Here is a 15,982-nt window from a genome sequence, read left to right on the forward strand (position 1 = left end):
GAGACATTCAAAAATTGCTTGCTTAAGTTGTACCTTATTGGAATCTTTATCATTTAGTAAAGCCTGCGATTGAACTGCTATATCTTGAACAGACATAATTGATTCTGACCTCAAAGCCTTTGTACCAACAGTTCTCTTTAAAAAATCATTAACCGAAAAAAATTAAAAAATAAAATAAAATAATAATAATCTCCTTACAAAATTATAAGTTATAAAAGAACTAGAAGTAAGCATTTAAGGAAACATACAGAAGATGCTACTTTGCTTCCATGCTTCAAAACACCATTAGAAGTGGATTTACCCACTTTCGAAAGGGTCTTGGATGCAGGGGCCAAAATTGTTTTGGCAGATTCAAAAGATTCTGGAAAAAAATAATTATTATTGGTATAAATCACCAAAACAAAATACAAGCAAGAGACCCGAGTGCCCAACAACCTTACCTTGAAAATTACCATAATGCTTCAAACGTCATGAACAAGAGCTAAAGCTGGTCCCTGAACATCCCTAACAAGCTTCTCAACCTGAAATAATACATTCAAACAATGTGTTCATGCACTAACTGACCAATGAGTCAAAATAGTACCAAAAGTTACTAGTGCACTTACAGTTTCTTGTGTACAAACTCTCAAGATTTCAGCAATGCATGTCTCTGCTGCTTTACGAACATCTGATTATTTATCCTGGATGAAAATTTCATAAAGTCATAACCAGAAACAATGGAAAGGGAACTGGCATCATGATTCTTACATCTCTATGCACATTATTGTTAGCATGGAAATATTCTAGCAATGTAAATAAGTAAAAAGAATATTTCACTATTTTTGACAAGTCAGAATTACCATCAGAGCAGAGGAAGCTGGCTTTAGTAGCTGTAAAACATCAGGAAATTCAGTTAACCCAGATAGTTGTTTTGACAACCACTCAAAAAGATCTTTGCGCCCTTCCGCACCAAGTTTTGCATCTGTCCAAGCTGCTGCAATGTAAGGAACCTGCAAGAAGTATACAATCATGCCACCTGAGACAAAAAAACTAAACAGCTTCCACAGCGTAGAGCAAAAAAAAAAACTTACCATTTTATCAAGATGAACAGTAGAGAGCCAAGAATCTAAAGTATTCAATGTGCATTCCCTCATATGATTTTTATTGTCACCCAAACATTTCAAAACATCCACTAAAATGCCCTGAAAGAAATCAATACACTCACATTCATATTTAAAGAGTACACTACATAAAATTAGCGATCATGAATTAGAAATCAACCTTGCTTGCTTTCTCAACAGTTGGACCCATTGCACATGCAACATTGCCAATGCATGTCAATGTTGCCATGACTAAATTTTTGTTGCTGTCACCTAGACGACCCCTTAGAGCACCAAACAATTCAGCTGAAAATAAACATTAAACAATAATTAACAAATGGGAGGATATAAAGGAGGCTGAATAGCATGTACAATAATAAATAATAACAATAGAGGGAGAGAGAATTTAAACACATGATAGAATGTACCAGTTCCATTGGGTTGGACGCGCTTGTTAGCCTCTTCCAATACTTTATTCACAGCTTCAATTTATTCCAAGCGAGCCTAGAAAGCAGAAAATACAAAACATCAAAACACTACAATGGCTGCTAAATATCTCCCCTTTGGACCTTCCAGCAGCAGGCAGGTGTCAGGCTCCATCCCTAAAAACATTAATTATGATCAAAATATTACCTTCCAATCCGTACTTTGTAAGCCTTTAAGCAGGGTAGGTGTAATCTTCCCACTAATATCTTCCCGTGGCAGGCCATCTAGTCCACCAGAAGATGCAGATGTAGGTTCTGCTGATTTAATAGTTCTCTTTGGAGTTGCTGCTGCACCCTAGATAAGATATGGGAATACATCAGTAACAAATAAACAAAAATGAACAATACATGCATCTTGAATGATTAAGTTGGAGCACCTCAAATGGATTCTTCTCATACTCCGTATCCAGTGCACTAAGAAGTGTAGGTTTAACATCAGAAAGAAACCCTTTAATATATACAAAAGAAAAGGGGTGGGAGGGAGTTACAAATTAATTATAAAAAAAAAATCAATGTTTCGGAGCAGTTCAACTAAATATTTAAAATGAGTATCAACCTGGGCCAACAAATTTATGCAAAACACCCAAAAGCTTGATAGAAAAATTTCTAGTAGCAGCTGCACTTGAGTGCAGTCCAGTATCTTTACAAAAATCAATTAAATCTTGTAAAACAAAATATATCAATTCCTTTAATAGCTGAATATGGTAATTATTAACTAATAGTTAGACAAAGCAAAAAGAAAATAGGGCCCAAATATAACTCCAAACCTTAAGTTTCAAATGTGAGATGCCAAAATCTTCCACTGCTGAAACCATCCACAGTAGCCCCTCGCTAAGAACCTTGGGATTCTTGTGCTCTTTCAGTATCTTGTAAAGCTACAATATAAAGAATTCCTTGACTTTTATTGGATTATAAAAAATGAAAAAAACAATCAAAGAAAAGAAATACAAGTTCCAATCAATTTAGAACCTAATATGCCTGCTTCAGAAGTTCACAAGAGAAGTGCAAAAAAACTTCTCTACAGAAATGATTTAAATGTAAGACTTACTCTTTCAAAAATAAATCCAGGACCTACAGCTTCACAAAAAGTGTTCACTGTTGTGTAACAAGTTTTAAATCTGTTTAATATGATTTATTTTATGATTTTACTGTTGGCAACATGATTAAAGCTGGTTTCAATTACAGTTTCTCCTATGTTTTTACTGTTGGCAACATGATTTAAGGTTGTTTCAACTTTCAGTTTCAATAGCAATCATTTCAGATTATCAATCATAGTGGTTTATTTTTATTTAAATAGGAATTTGGCAAGAGAAATTTCTCAAGAATATGTTACTACAAGTTCAAAATCTATTCTGTCAATGTACTCATTGTTTGTTGATAAATTACTGAAGAAATCGATGCATAAAAATAAAGAGAAAGAAAATGAGTTGTTTGATAAAATGAAAAAATAAAGAGAAAAGAAAAATAAGAGAAAAAATAGAGGGATACCTGCTAAATTTTTTCTCCTCTGCTTTCACTCTTCTCATCAATAAATCTATTTAGATCTTGCACCAAGTCATTAAATAAATAGTCAAATCCCTTCATATTTAAACCCAGCCAGCAGGTTGTCTGCAATTTCAAATGTTAAATAACAATTGTCAAATCCCTGCATATGCTTTATAAAGACTTCAGTTCATGCTAGCAGAAAACCAACATAGAAGCAGACATTTATATTGGTTTTGGTACTAAATCTATCCCAGAACAGAGTAAAAGTTCTTGCCACCACTTTCATTTGTTATCTTGAAAGAAAAATAGTTTATAGGTTAATGAAAATATTTTAATCAATGTGCCAACTCATCCACCAGAATTATTGTGGGGAATAAACTCACTTACATGCCTGCTTAAAGTGTGTATGTGTGTGTATATGTGTAATTATCTGTGTAGTAGTTTCTCATAACGCAGCACACAAATTACTTTTCTTCTCTTCATTGCAAAACAAGAAATATATGGGGTCCTTTTATCTACTGACCAAACAAGACATAGGGAATAGTAAACAGAGCAGTGTTGTAAATATAGTGTTGGGTTATTCGGAGACATTATACTTATGGACAAAGCAGCTACTAGTTATTTTCATGGGTTTTGTTGGCTATAACAGTACTAGAAGACCCTTCATGGAAGAAACAAGTATCCTCAACCATGTATTTAAACATCATTTTTAACAAAAACAAGTGTCGTATATCTCACAATTCAATGCCAAATTAAGAAGCATACAAAGTCAAATTAAGAAAGGATTCTAGGCCAAGAATCCCATTTACTCATTTACAAGCAATTACTCATATATCTCATTGAAGCATTCTGTCAAACACCTTTAATGCATTATTTAAAGCTTAGTAATATATACTTTAAAACAGCAAGCAAGTCCAGATATGTCCTATATTCACTCTTTCTATATATATATATACTAGAAAAAACTCAGTGAACGGTCACTCCCATATAAAGCATCATTTTTTATAAAATATTGACACTTCATTTGTGCATAACAGAGTCCAAATTCATAGAATATCTGAAAAATGTCAAAATTTGTAAGAGGGGTCATGTTTATTGTCAACTGAAACCACTTCAATGAATTATCAAGTGAAAACAGCTGCATAAATTAGGAGAAGCTAACAGTTAACAAAAGAAGTACTCATACCCTTCTACTGAAACAAGGCACCGATTTTTAGGAATAAGACGACGGAAAGAAGCCTTTTCACTGATGGACTCAGATCGAGCATTAAACTGAAATTTTAGGAACCAAAAAAAAATTATAATATCTATAAAAAAGAAACCATCTTGAACAAAGCCAAAGTTAAGATTTTACCATCTTATAGTGATCACATTTCTCAGTTTTCTTAGTGAAACTGGGAATAAGTCCCCATTTCATGCATTGGAGGACCACTGCACCATCAGAGCCGTCTTCTCTGCGGATACCGGGTATGTTTGATCCCGGGGAAACATTGTACGAAGGACGATAGCTGCACACACATACGTATATATATTTATATACAGATATATATATGAGTTTAACTTATATGTAAACATTTTTCTTATCCGAAAACACACCAAAAAACGAATATATATATATGAGTTTAACTTATATAAATTGATTAACAAAGAGAAAATATGACTGATGAATAATTAAATCAATGATGAAACAACCAAAAACGAAATTACAGTAAAAACTTAGAGTGATGAACAATTAGAATAAGAGACTGTACCGTAAAGCTCCTTCGTTGTTCTTCGCGGATTGAAACAAGAAATTTCAACTGTAGTAATTTCATCTTGAATCAGAGAAACCCTTGACTCGAATGTGGTGAAGCCCTTCTCAGATTTGTCTTTCGTGAAGGGGAGTGAGAGACCGAGAGAGCTACTAGCCTACGGGAATGACCGAGAGAGACCGAGAGAGCTACTAGCCTTCGTGAAGAGAAAGATTGAAGAAGAAGAAATGGGTAAGGGGAAATGGGTACACGGGAAACTAGAAACAACTTAGTCATTTTGGTTGGCGGTATTTTATTTTACTTTGCCACCCGAAATATTTCACATATACAATAACTCTTTTTAAATACTATTATAATGATGTGTTATGGTAATGGGTGTTTGGTGTAGTGAATCCTCCGGAAATACATCTAAGAATTCACACACCAATCTAGTCTCTCTCGGCCCTGTCGGCATAACACTGCTAGTATCAACTACACTGGCCAGAAAACCTATGCATCCCCCCTGGAACAAGTCCCTGGCTCTCAACGCTGAAATCATGGGTACGTGGGGTCCAGACACTGCACCGACAAAGACAAAAGGGTCCTCACCCTCAGGCTCAAAAGTCACCATCTTCTTCCTGCAGTCAATAGTAGCACCATACCTGACCAACCAATCCATCCCCAAAATCATATCAAAATCCTCCATGTCTAACTCAATCAGATCCACCGAGAGTTCACTACCATCAACCATCACTGGCAGTGCCCTAATCCATCTCCTAGAAACTACCAGTTCCCTGGTAGGCAATAAAGTCCCAAACCCTGCAGTCCGATACTCACTAGGTCCACACAATCTATCTATCACTTTACTAGAAACAAAAGAATGTGTAGCACCAGAATCAATCAATACTGTAAAAGGAGTGCCAGCGCTAGAAAGCTGACTTGTCACTACCGAGGGGTTAGCCTCGGCCTCTGCTTGAGTCAAGGTGAATACTCGAGCTGAAGTCAAGCTATCCACCTTACTTGCTTCACCTTTCTTCACCGTTGGGCAGTCTTTCCTGAGATGCCCTACTTCTCCGCACACAAAGCACGCCTTGGCCCGACACTCACCCAGATGGCTTCTTCTACACCTCAGGCACTTTGGATAGGTCCGCCATGCCTCACCGCCACCCTGACGACCACCCCGACCCCTCCTATCAGGACCAGGAGCGGTTGAAGTGTCAGGAGTTTTCCTCGTGAAGTCACTGGGGCCTCCGCCCCTACCAGATCCAAAATATGGAGGCACGGCCCTGCGACCCTCCTTTCTTGCTGCACTATCTCTCCATATCTTATTCTCCGCTTCCTTAGCGGTAAGAGCCTTCTCAATGGCCTGGGCATAAGTTGTTCCTCCAGGTACCGTTGTGATCCTAACATCCCGGGCTATCATAGCATTAAGCCCTCTAATAAATCTATCCTGCCTAGCTGCATCGGTAGGCACAAGGTCTGATGCAAACTTCGCAAGTCTATCGAACTTTAGGGCATATTCAGTAACAGTCATGTTGCCCTGAACCAGACCCACAAACTCATTCACTTTCGCTGCTCTGACAGCAACGTTGTAGTACTTTTGACTAAACAAGTCTCTGAAACCTTCCCAACTCAAGGTAGTAACATCCCTGGTCTGTGATGCCACCTCCCACCAGATGCGAGCATCCTCCCTCACCATATAAGTTGCACAGGCCACTCTATCATGCCCCTATATTCTCATGAAATCCAGAATTATAGTAATCATAGTTAGCCATTGCTCGACTTTCAGTGGATCCGGTCCACCCTCAAAGATTGGGGGTTGCTGCTTCCTGAACCGCTCATACAACGACTCCCATCTGTTTCCAACCTCTCCAGACTACACAACTGGTACCATTGCAGGTGGTACAATAGGGGCAGCACTCCCTAATGGAGCCTGCTGTCACAGAATACGAATCTTCTCGTCCTGATTCTGCAATTGAGCCTATATCTCAGCCATTAATTCCTACCAGTTTTCAGGCACTGGCGGAGGAGTCTGGCCCTGGTCATCACCCCTGGTCCCGGACCTAGTGCTGGCTAGTCGTGTAGATTTTCTTGGACGCATAGCTATCCAAGTCAATCTGCAAATAACGACTCGGCAGTCAGATCATGATGACAAGGTAAACACTTCTCCAAGATCCACCAATAGAACATAACCAATCATAAACAATCAACATAAAAACATCCATTCTCATGCACCAGCTGCTAATAAGCACGCCTCCAATCTCATTACATAATATCTATGAAACAGGCATTCACCCATGCACGATATACAATTAATCATCCAAATATTCATCTACATGCACGGCGATGCTAATAAACACGCCTCAATATTCTCACACAACAGTCAAGGGCCAGGCCAAATCAGTATCTCATGCTTCCTATAAATCCATTAAACAACAACATTCATAACTCATTTCAGGCACATAGGCATATAAACACATATACACATTACCGAACCCTGATTTGAGCTTGTCTCTAGCAGCGAATGTACATGTCCAGCCTGTCTTTAGGAACCCTTAAACCTAGGACGCTCTGATACCAAGTTGTAATGCCCTGGATAGCCAAGACCGCTACACTGTATGTTTATAAAGGTGTGAGACTTGCTAATCAAGTCATTTAATCAAAACGTGTCATTAGTTAAAGTGTTCTAGGGCTAAAAGACATTTTGGCCGCAAAAGATACATTTTATAAATTATAAACAATTTACAGAAGGGATCCCCAAAATCACAATGTTTAAAAGCTAGTTTACAAAATTCAGCAGTTAAAAGTAAACGTTAGCTATACTAAGGCAAAATACAAGGTTCTGGTCCTCTCATCCCTGTAATCTCCTCAACTGTGGCGGCTGAGCGGCCTGTCATGTACATTCACCCTGCAGAGCTCTCCAATCAGAGTTGATCGATCTTGCTCTTGCCTTTACCTGCACCACGCAGCATCCGTGAGCCGAGGCCCAGCAAGAAAACAACATACACAACATTTAGACCACACCCTCTGTTTAACCCACTGACTCCGGCCCACTTAAACCGAGCTCAGTGCATAAGAAGCTGTCCTCGGATACCAGTGTTCGAGCCAGGCCAATTGCACAAGTTAATCGTGGCATGCTTAGGCCGTTGGTTTACAATTTACATGGCATAATACCATTCTTTCAATCATATATTTCAGGGAGCCCTTAGTCCCGTTCAAATATTCAACCAGGTGTAGTTTTCTTACCTTTGGCTTTCAAACGAACTAGTTACAAGCAATGCTCCTTGAGCACGATCCGATCCCCGAGCCCTAGCTTAGCACCTAGTCACAACCAAGATAAAGGATACCATTAACAATCTTAAATGAGATTCTAGACAAAGTTCTAGTCCCCGAAACATTGAACTTCACCAAATATGGTAAAAGATTCAATCCTGAGCACCCTAGGTTAAATTCCCAAGCCTAGAATCTCAAAATCCCAAAAATAGGTAAGGGCCACGCCATTAGCCAACCATGCCATGGCATGGCCTCAATGAGGGACCTCTCAATGCCTAAAAATAGGTAAGGGCTGCGACATTGCTTAGACCATGCCGTGACCCACCCTCCTTCCTCAGCATCCATCAGCTTCGAAGGGTTGCGGCTCACCAAGAACTATGCCGCGGCCCGACCCCTTCGAACCCAGAAAAATCACCATTTTTACTCTCAAACCTCATGCAAGCTCACTCAAAACCACCCCAAATCCTCAACTCAACTATCCACAAACTTCCCACAAGATTACAACAACTCAACCTAGCTGAATCCTAGGCTAGAAACCTATCAAAAACCCATTTCTATTACTGAAACTTCCTAACTTAAAAACACAAAACCCAGCCATGCCAAACTTGAATTCAACCATTAAACCTTGGATTAAAGCTTACCTCGGCTACAGAATCACTTCTCCAATAGTTCCCTGACCTAACTTCAAAGATTCCAGCCTCAAATCCAACCTTGAATACCAAAACCACAACCATTAAAAACTCAGCCATTTTCTCAAAATTCCCAACCATAGAAACGAAAATTCAAAGATTACCTTGGCTCTATTTTAGTCCTTGATCAGTTCCTGAGCTAATCCTCCATATTATTCCCTTCAATTCCCAAATATTTAGCTTGATTCTCTTGAAAATTTAGAGTTGTTCTTCTTCCTTAAGAGAGAGAAGAGAGAGAAGGTTGAGAGGGTCGGTTTACACTTTCTGTCTAGTATTTTCAAAGTCTTTCCAAATATATCCTTAGGTTATTAGACTAATCCCAAAGCTCGAGGCACCAAAAACGTCCCCGAGGGCAAAATAGTAAAATTCCCCAGTATTCCCGCCTAAACATCCTAACCTCAAATATATCTCCATATATTTATTTTCATCACTTGATAGTCTAAATCACTACCCAATACTTAAAATACCCCTTGACTTACCCAAGGGCAAGCATTAAGCCTCGCTGTGACTTTCCCGCTATCTAGCTCCCTAGGATCGCCCCAAGTCGCCGGCTGCAGATTTATCCACATAATAATGTGGTTCTCACATTTCACATATATATTTCATATTATCATCAATTATCATATAAACACTATTAATCACATAATTACACATTTAAATCAATAACATTCATTCTAATCCCATTTATGCCCTCCCGGCACACTAATCAAGGCCCTTAAGCCTTATTAGTGATTTTGGATCGTTACAATAACTTTAGTATACTTTTCTTTATATTTAGTTAGCTTTTTCTTTTTTGTTGTTTATTATTATATTTGAATAGGTACTTTGTTGACAACTTTGTTGGTGAGATCAAGTTTTGGAGGATTTTATGTTAGAGGTAATATTTTAAACCTTAATGTATAATTAAGATATTGAACTTAGTGGAATGTAGGAATTATAAAATAGTGGAGATAGGTTCTGGGATTGTGTGCTGCGGTGATAGAAGACTGTAATTATGCATGTTTGATTGATTAATTGGTTTGTTGTGTTTATGTGATGAATATAGGTTCATTTAAATTTTGGGAAATGTGATAGAAATAGGGGAAATGCTGCCCAATTTTTTTTAGATATATTAATATGAAAATTATGCATGGTTGATTGATTTTTTGAATACTTTTTTGTATATCATGTGTTGTATACATGCATGTTTTAAATTTGAGAAATGTGATAGAAATAGGGAAAATGCTGCCCAATTTTTTTTGGACATATTGTTTCCTTTATTTACTTGTCAATTAGGTAATCGACGAACCTAATTGTTAATGTTTGTTGCTTTGTTTGGTTGTTTTTTTGTGTGTGAAGTTTGACAATGGATAGAGATTGTATGTCAGCGGATAGGTTATCCATGAAATATAGGAATGGAGTTAAGTTTTTCTTACAATTTTGTGCAAGAAATACTCAATCTCCTAATAGTATTCCTTGTCCTTGTGTTAAGTGTGATAACGTTGTCAGGATGACAATTTTTAAATAAAAGATCACTTATTTAGGAATGGAATAGACAAAAGTTATAAAGTTTGGTTTTTGCACAGAGAAAGAATGAAAGTCACCGATGATGGACCATCTAAGAATAATAAATATTTTGATGTGGATTATGAAGTTGATGATATTGCAGAAATGATTGATGATGTATAATATGAATCACATGTGGATCAAATTAAATTTCAGTCAATCTTCGAAGATGCTGAGAAACCTATTTTCCCTAATTTTACAAGGTTCACTAAATTATCCACACTGCTTAGGTTGTATAACTTAAAAGCCAAACATGGGTGGAGTGATAAGGGAATGACAGAGTTGTTAGCATTTTTAGGAGAATTATTACGAGAAGGTAATGAAATGTCATCTTCATTTTATGAAGCAAAGAAGACATTGTGTTCGTTAGGTATGCAATATGAAAAAAATACATGCTTGTCCTAATGATTGCATCTTATATCGAAAGAGATTTGTTGATGCAATTGCATGGCCGACGTGTGGCGAGTCTAGATGGCAAAAGAAAAAAAATTCAGATGCAGTTAGAAAATGTGTCCCTGCAAAGGTTTTATGGTATATAATATTGATACCTCGTTTGGTTTGGTTGTACCGAAATGATGATCATGCTAAAAATTTAATTTTGCATGCCAAAGATAGAGTAAAGAATGGTAAGCTGAGACAATCAACTAACTCGCCAGCTTGGAAAACAATAGATGTTAAATGGCCTGAATTTGGCAATGAACCGAGTAATATTCGTTTGGGTCTTTCTGCTGACGGAATTAATCCACACACTTCCCTTAGTAGCAAATATAGTTGTTGGCCTGTAATGTTATTCATCTATAATCTACCGCCATGGTTGTGACCTTGTTGATATCTGGTCCTAAAGAACCTGGAAATGATATTGATGTATACCTAGCTCCTTTAATTAATGATTTGAGCACATTGTGGTATGAGGGGGTTAATGCTTATGATGCTTATATGAAATTTTTTTTTAATCTTAAAGCAGTGTTGTTGTGGACCATTAATAATTTTCCAGCCTTAGGTAATCTTTCTAGATTTAGTGTGAAAGGGTACAAGGCATGTCCCATTTGTAAAGAGGGGACTCATTCTGAATATTTAAAACATTCTAGAAAGAATTGTCATATGAGACATCGAAAGCTCTTATCCAAAGAACATAAATTTCGAAGTTGGATAGATGCCTTCAATGGTAAACCTGAATTTGGACTTGGACGAAATTTTTTAACAAAGTTGAACAAAGTCCAATGCAAGTTCGGTAAGCCTAGAAATTATACAAATTAGAGAAAAAAATTTAGGCGTGAAAAAACAGAGGTTGTAGATGGTGCGGTAGGTTATTGGAAGAAGAAATCTAATTTTTTTTTAGCTTGAATACTGGGAGCATTTGGTTTTGCAGTATAACTTGGATGTGATGGACATTGAGAAAAACATGTCGGATAGCTGAATTAGTACATTGCTCAATATTCCTAGTCGGAGTAAGGATGGAATTAAAGCTTGGTTGGATTTAAAAGTAATGGGTATACGCAGTAAGTTACAACCAAAGGTTGGTGAGAGACGAACTTATTGTAATGATCCAATGTAGAGTCCTAGAATATTTACTTAACTAGCAAGATAGTAGTAGTAGTTAGTATTAGTTAGTAGTATGTTAGTTACCTTGGATTTTTGTTCAAGTAGGGACTTAGTTGGAAACTCATAGCAACAGTTATGGATTTTATAAGTTTAACCTATAGTTTAAGAATATTAGTTATAACATAAGGTTTGATTAATATTGCTGGTCATAGATATATATTTATTATAACCTATGGTAAGATAGAGCTAATGAAAGTGTGACACATGTCATAATCATGATTATTATGGAATTAAGTATTTTGATGAATAATTTTAATAAAAGAAAGAACTAGAAGCTCTAGAACCTTCCAACAACTGTTAGGATCGTATTATGACATAGTCAAAGTTGTTTATCCAATTCAAATTATGCTAAAAAAGAGCAAATACGTGTTTAATATTTCAGCATATGCCGATATATCGCCTACGGAAGATACGTAAAACACGTCGAATTTGCACGAACGATCGAACAAGCCTTGGGAATATAGGGGGAGGCGATATATCGCCTAGGGTGGGCGATATATATGCTCCATGAGTATAGTTTTGAAAGTTTGACTTTTTGAGTTTTAAAAATAGCCTTAACAACTTAGACATGCCTTTGAAAATTTTTGACCAAGTTCTAGGCGTCAGTTGAACGAAAAGTCAAATCTTTTCATTTTATAATCATTTATTTATTCAAATTAAAAGGGGTTAATTTCACTCCTTGAACTCTATAAATAGGACCTAGTGCTCAGCCATTTTCTAAATTATTCAAGCAATTGATCAGAGCCTCCAAGGTGCTAGTGTTATTATAGAGAGATTCACTTGGGTTTTAGGTTAAAGCGTTTTCATTCTGTACATGCTCAATTTTCACATAAGGTCTAGCCTGGCCTTGCGTGGGTACCTCCAAAGCCTCAAGGGTACCCCGTGAGCCCTCGCCTTGCCATAGGCCGAAGTGACCAAATGGCTCCACCTCGCCTAGTAGGGCCTCGCATAGCCTCGCCAAGGAGGGCCTCGCCAAGCATGGCCTCGCCAAGGAGGGCTTCGCCAAGCATGGCCTCGCCAAGGAGGACCTCGCCAAGCATGGCCTCGCCAAGGAGGGCCTCGCCAAGCATGTCCTCGCTAAGGAGGGCCTCCCCAAGCATGGCCCCGCCAAGCATGGCCTCGCCAAGGAGGGCCTCGCCAAGCATGGCCTCGCCAAGAAGGGCCTCGCCAAGCATGGCCTCGCCAAGAAAGGCCTTGCCAAGCATGGCCTCCACAAGAAGGGCCTCGCCAAGGAGGGCCTCACCAAGGAGGGCCTCGCTAAGCATGGCCTCGCCAAGCATGGCCTCTCCAAGAAGGGCCTCACCAAGAATGGCCTCGCCAAGCATGGCCTCGCCAAGCATGGCCTCGCCAAGAAGGGCCTCCCAAAGGAGGGCCTCGCCAAGGAGGGCCTCGCCAAGCATGGCCTCGCCAAAGAGGGCCTCGCCAAGCATGGCATCTCCAAGAAGGGCCTCCCCAAGCATGGCCTCGCCAAGAAGGGCCTCGCCAAGGAGGGCCTCACCAAGCATGGCCTTGCCAAGGAGGGCCTCGCCAAGCATGGCCTCGCAAAGCATGGCCTCGCCAAGGATGGCCTCGTCGAGCATGGCCTCGCCAAGAAGGGCCTCGCCAAGCATGGCCTCGCCAAGGAGGGCCTCGCCAAGCATGGCCTCGCCAATGAGGGCCTCACCAAGCATGGCCTCGCCAAGGAGGGCCTCGCCAAGCATGGCCTCGCCAAGAAGGGCCTCGCCAAGCATGGCCTCACCAAGAAGGGCCTCGCCAAGCATGGCCTCCCCAAGAAGGGCCTCGCCAAGCATGGCCTCCCCAAGAAGGGCCTCGCCAAGGAGGGCCTCGCCAAGCATGGCCTCGCCAAGGAGGGCCTCGCCAAGCATGGCCTCTCCAAGGAGGGCCTCACTAAGCATGGCCTCACCAAGCATGGCCTCGCCAAGGAGGGCCTCGCCAAGCATGGCCTCGCCAATGAGGGCCTCACCAAGCATGGCCTCGCCAAGGAGGGCCTCGCCAAGCATGGCCTCGCCAAGAAGGGCCTCGCCAAGCATGGCCTCACCAAGAAGGGCCTCGCCAAGCATGGCCTCCCCAAGAAGGGCCTCGCCAAGGAGGGCCTCGCCAAGCATGGCCTCGCCAAGGAGGGCCTCGCCAAGCATGGCCTCTCCAAGGAGGGCCTCACCAAGCATGGCCTCGCCAAGCATGGCCTCGCCAAGAAGGGCCTCGCCAAGGAGGGCCTCGCCAAGCATGGCCTCGCCAAGGAGGGCCTCGCCAAGCATGGCCTCGCCAAAGAGGGCCTCGCCAAGCATGGCCTCTCCAAGAAGGGCCTCACCAAGCACGGCCTCGCCAAGCATGCCCTCGCCAAGAAGGGCCTCACCAAGGAGGGCCTCGCCAAGCATGGCCTCGCCAAGGAGGGCCTCGCCAAGCATGGCCTCGCAAAGCATGGCCTCGCCAAGGATGGCCTCGCCGAGCATGGCCTCGCCGAGCATGGCCTCGCCATGCATGGCCTCGCCAAGAAGGGCCTCACCAAGCATGGCCTCGCCAAGGAGGGCCTCGCCAAGCATCCTTAGGCGTCTGCCAGGGCCACATGCCTATCGCCCAGACTCGTGAGTGACCTCGGGAGGCTTCAGGCATCTCATACCAAGGACCCAAGATCTGCACCTCACACCAAGGGTCCCATTCCTTACACCTTGGGATCCCTATGCTTAGGAGATCCAGTACGAGTCGAATGGGACATATTTGTACGACCAAGTACTGAGTACGGATACCAGTGCCAGTGGGACTGCTGGGGTAAGGATCATGGTCCGTACGTGTACGGCCATATGTCAGAGCCAACACCACTACCTCTTGCGCCACTATGCCTGCCACCACGCATCAGACATGGGTACAGACAAGTAGTGGAGACATCCTCCTGACAGCTGCTCCTGTACGGGATGTACGACCACAACCTCTGAAGCCACTCCCCTGACACAGTACATTTGTACCACTTGGTCTCCTGGACCACTATGTACCTAAGGCCATTAGAGCCTACTATAAAATGAACTCTAAGACCACCTGAGAGGTGGTTGGAAAATTTTACTGTAGCAGAGGCTTGAGTGTGAATGAAAGACTGAATTCTCCATTATTGTTCTATCATTGTTCTTGAGTTATTGTTCAAATTTTTATAGCTTTCCGATTAGTGATCTTGATTTGATAATCTTTCCAACTCAACTTAGTTGACGAGTTCTCACCGTCAACAGTTTTGCGCCGTCTGTGGGAACGTTAGTTTCAAGCTACTGTTCCACCATTGTTTCCGGCAAGAAGAAGATGCCAAGACGCTCGAAGCGACTGAGGGAGCCGCGGGAGGTAGAGGTTCACCTGAACGGAGTCCAGCTGAAGGCCTCCATGAAGGACGCCCCTCCATCCAGAGACGTGGAGCCCCCGAAAGAGCCTGAAGTTCACGGAGGTGATAGGGTGGCCTCATCACCAGCCGCTCCACCAGGAGGAAGTCCTCCAAGAGCCCCACCGGTAAACGTTGACGAGTTCCCTCCTCCAAAACCGCCGCAGGCACCGAACTCTGGCCGGCAAGACCCAGGCCCTTTTTCCCGTAGGCATGATAAACACCCCCGGGTCCACTCCGTGAGCACGAGTTCGAAATCTCGGTTTTACGAAGAGGAAATACGCGAGCTCCATCGTAAGAACCAAAGGTTGGAAACCACCTTGGAAAACATGCAAGAGGTCCTTAACGGCCTGCTGCAGTGTAAGTCAAGCGTAACTTTGTCTAAGAGGAAGGAGAAGGGAAAGGATGGGGTGGAGACCACTGTACCGGTAGATGATGGGAGAACCTGACATTCAACAAGTAACACCCCCCTGACGAAGCAACGTAATCACCCCGAACTGCCTAAGCAGGCCCAGAAGCCAGCGCCGAGGACCAACGCTGCCCCTCGCAATGAGGATGAGGTCACCTCCAAAAGAGCACCCTCAGACTTGCGGGAGGAGCTTAATAAGAAGAGGGCGGGCAAAGGGACCACGCCCCCTGTGGCGCCTCGAGAAGGCAAGGGATAGGCGGATCCTAGCCCGTCTGCTTTGAGGGATACTCTCAGCAAGAGGAGGCAGGACCTAGACACGGAGATGAGGAG

At 41.7% G+C, this 15,982-nt stretch overlaps 1 long non-coding RNA gene across 2 annotated transcripts; it reads right to left on the bottom strand.

Annotated features, from left to right (window-relative positions):
• Positions 1–2,185: 2,185 nt before the first annotated feature.
• Positions 2,186–5,092, bottom strand: LOC133777673 (uncharacterized). 2 transcript variants are annotated; one of them, XR_009868766.1, is made up of 6 exons: positions 4,801–5,092; positions 4,404–4,557; positions 4,236–4,321; positions 3,053–3,172; positions 2,332–2,439; positions 2,186–2,204 (listed from the first exon to the last, which is right to left on the bottom strand). It is a non-coding gene; the product is annotated as an uncharacterized LOC133777673 (long non-coding RNA). The 2 variants fall into 2 exon arrangements; XR_009868767.1 differs by lacking the exon at positions 2,186–2,204 and adding an exon at positions 2,207–2,225.
• Between the last annotated feature and the right edge of the window lie 10,890 nt (positions 5,093–15,982).

Source organism: Humulus lupulus, chromosome 5 (assembly GCF_963169125.1).
Source record: "Humulus lupulus chromosome 5, drHumLupu1.1, whole genome shotgun sequence".
NCBI lineage: Eukaryota > Viridiplantae > Streptophyta > Magnoliopsida > Rosales > Cannabaceae > Humulus > Humulus lupulus.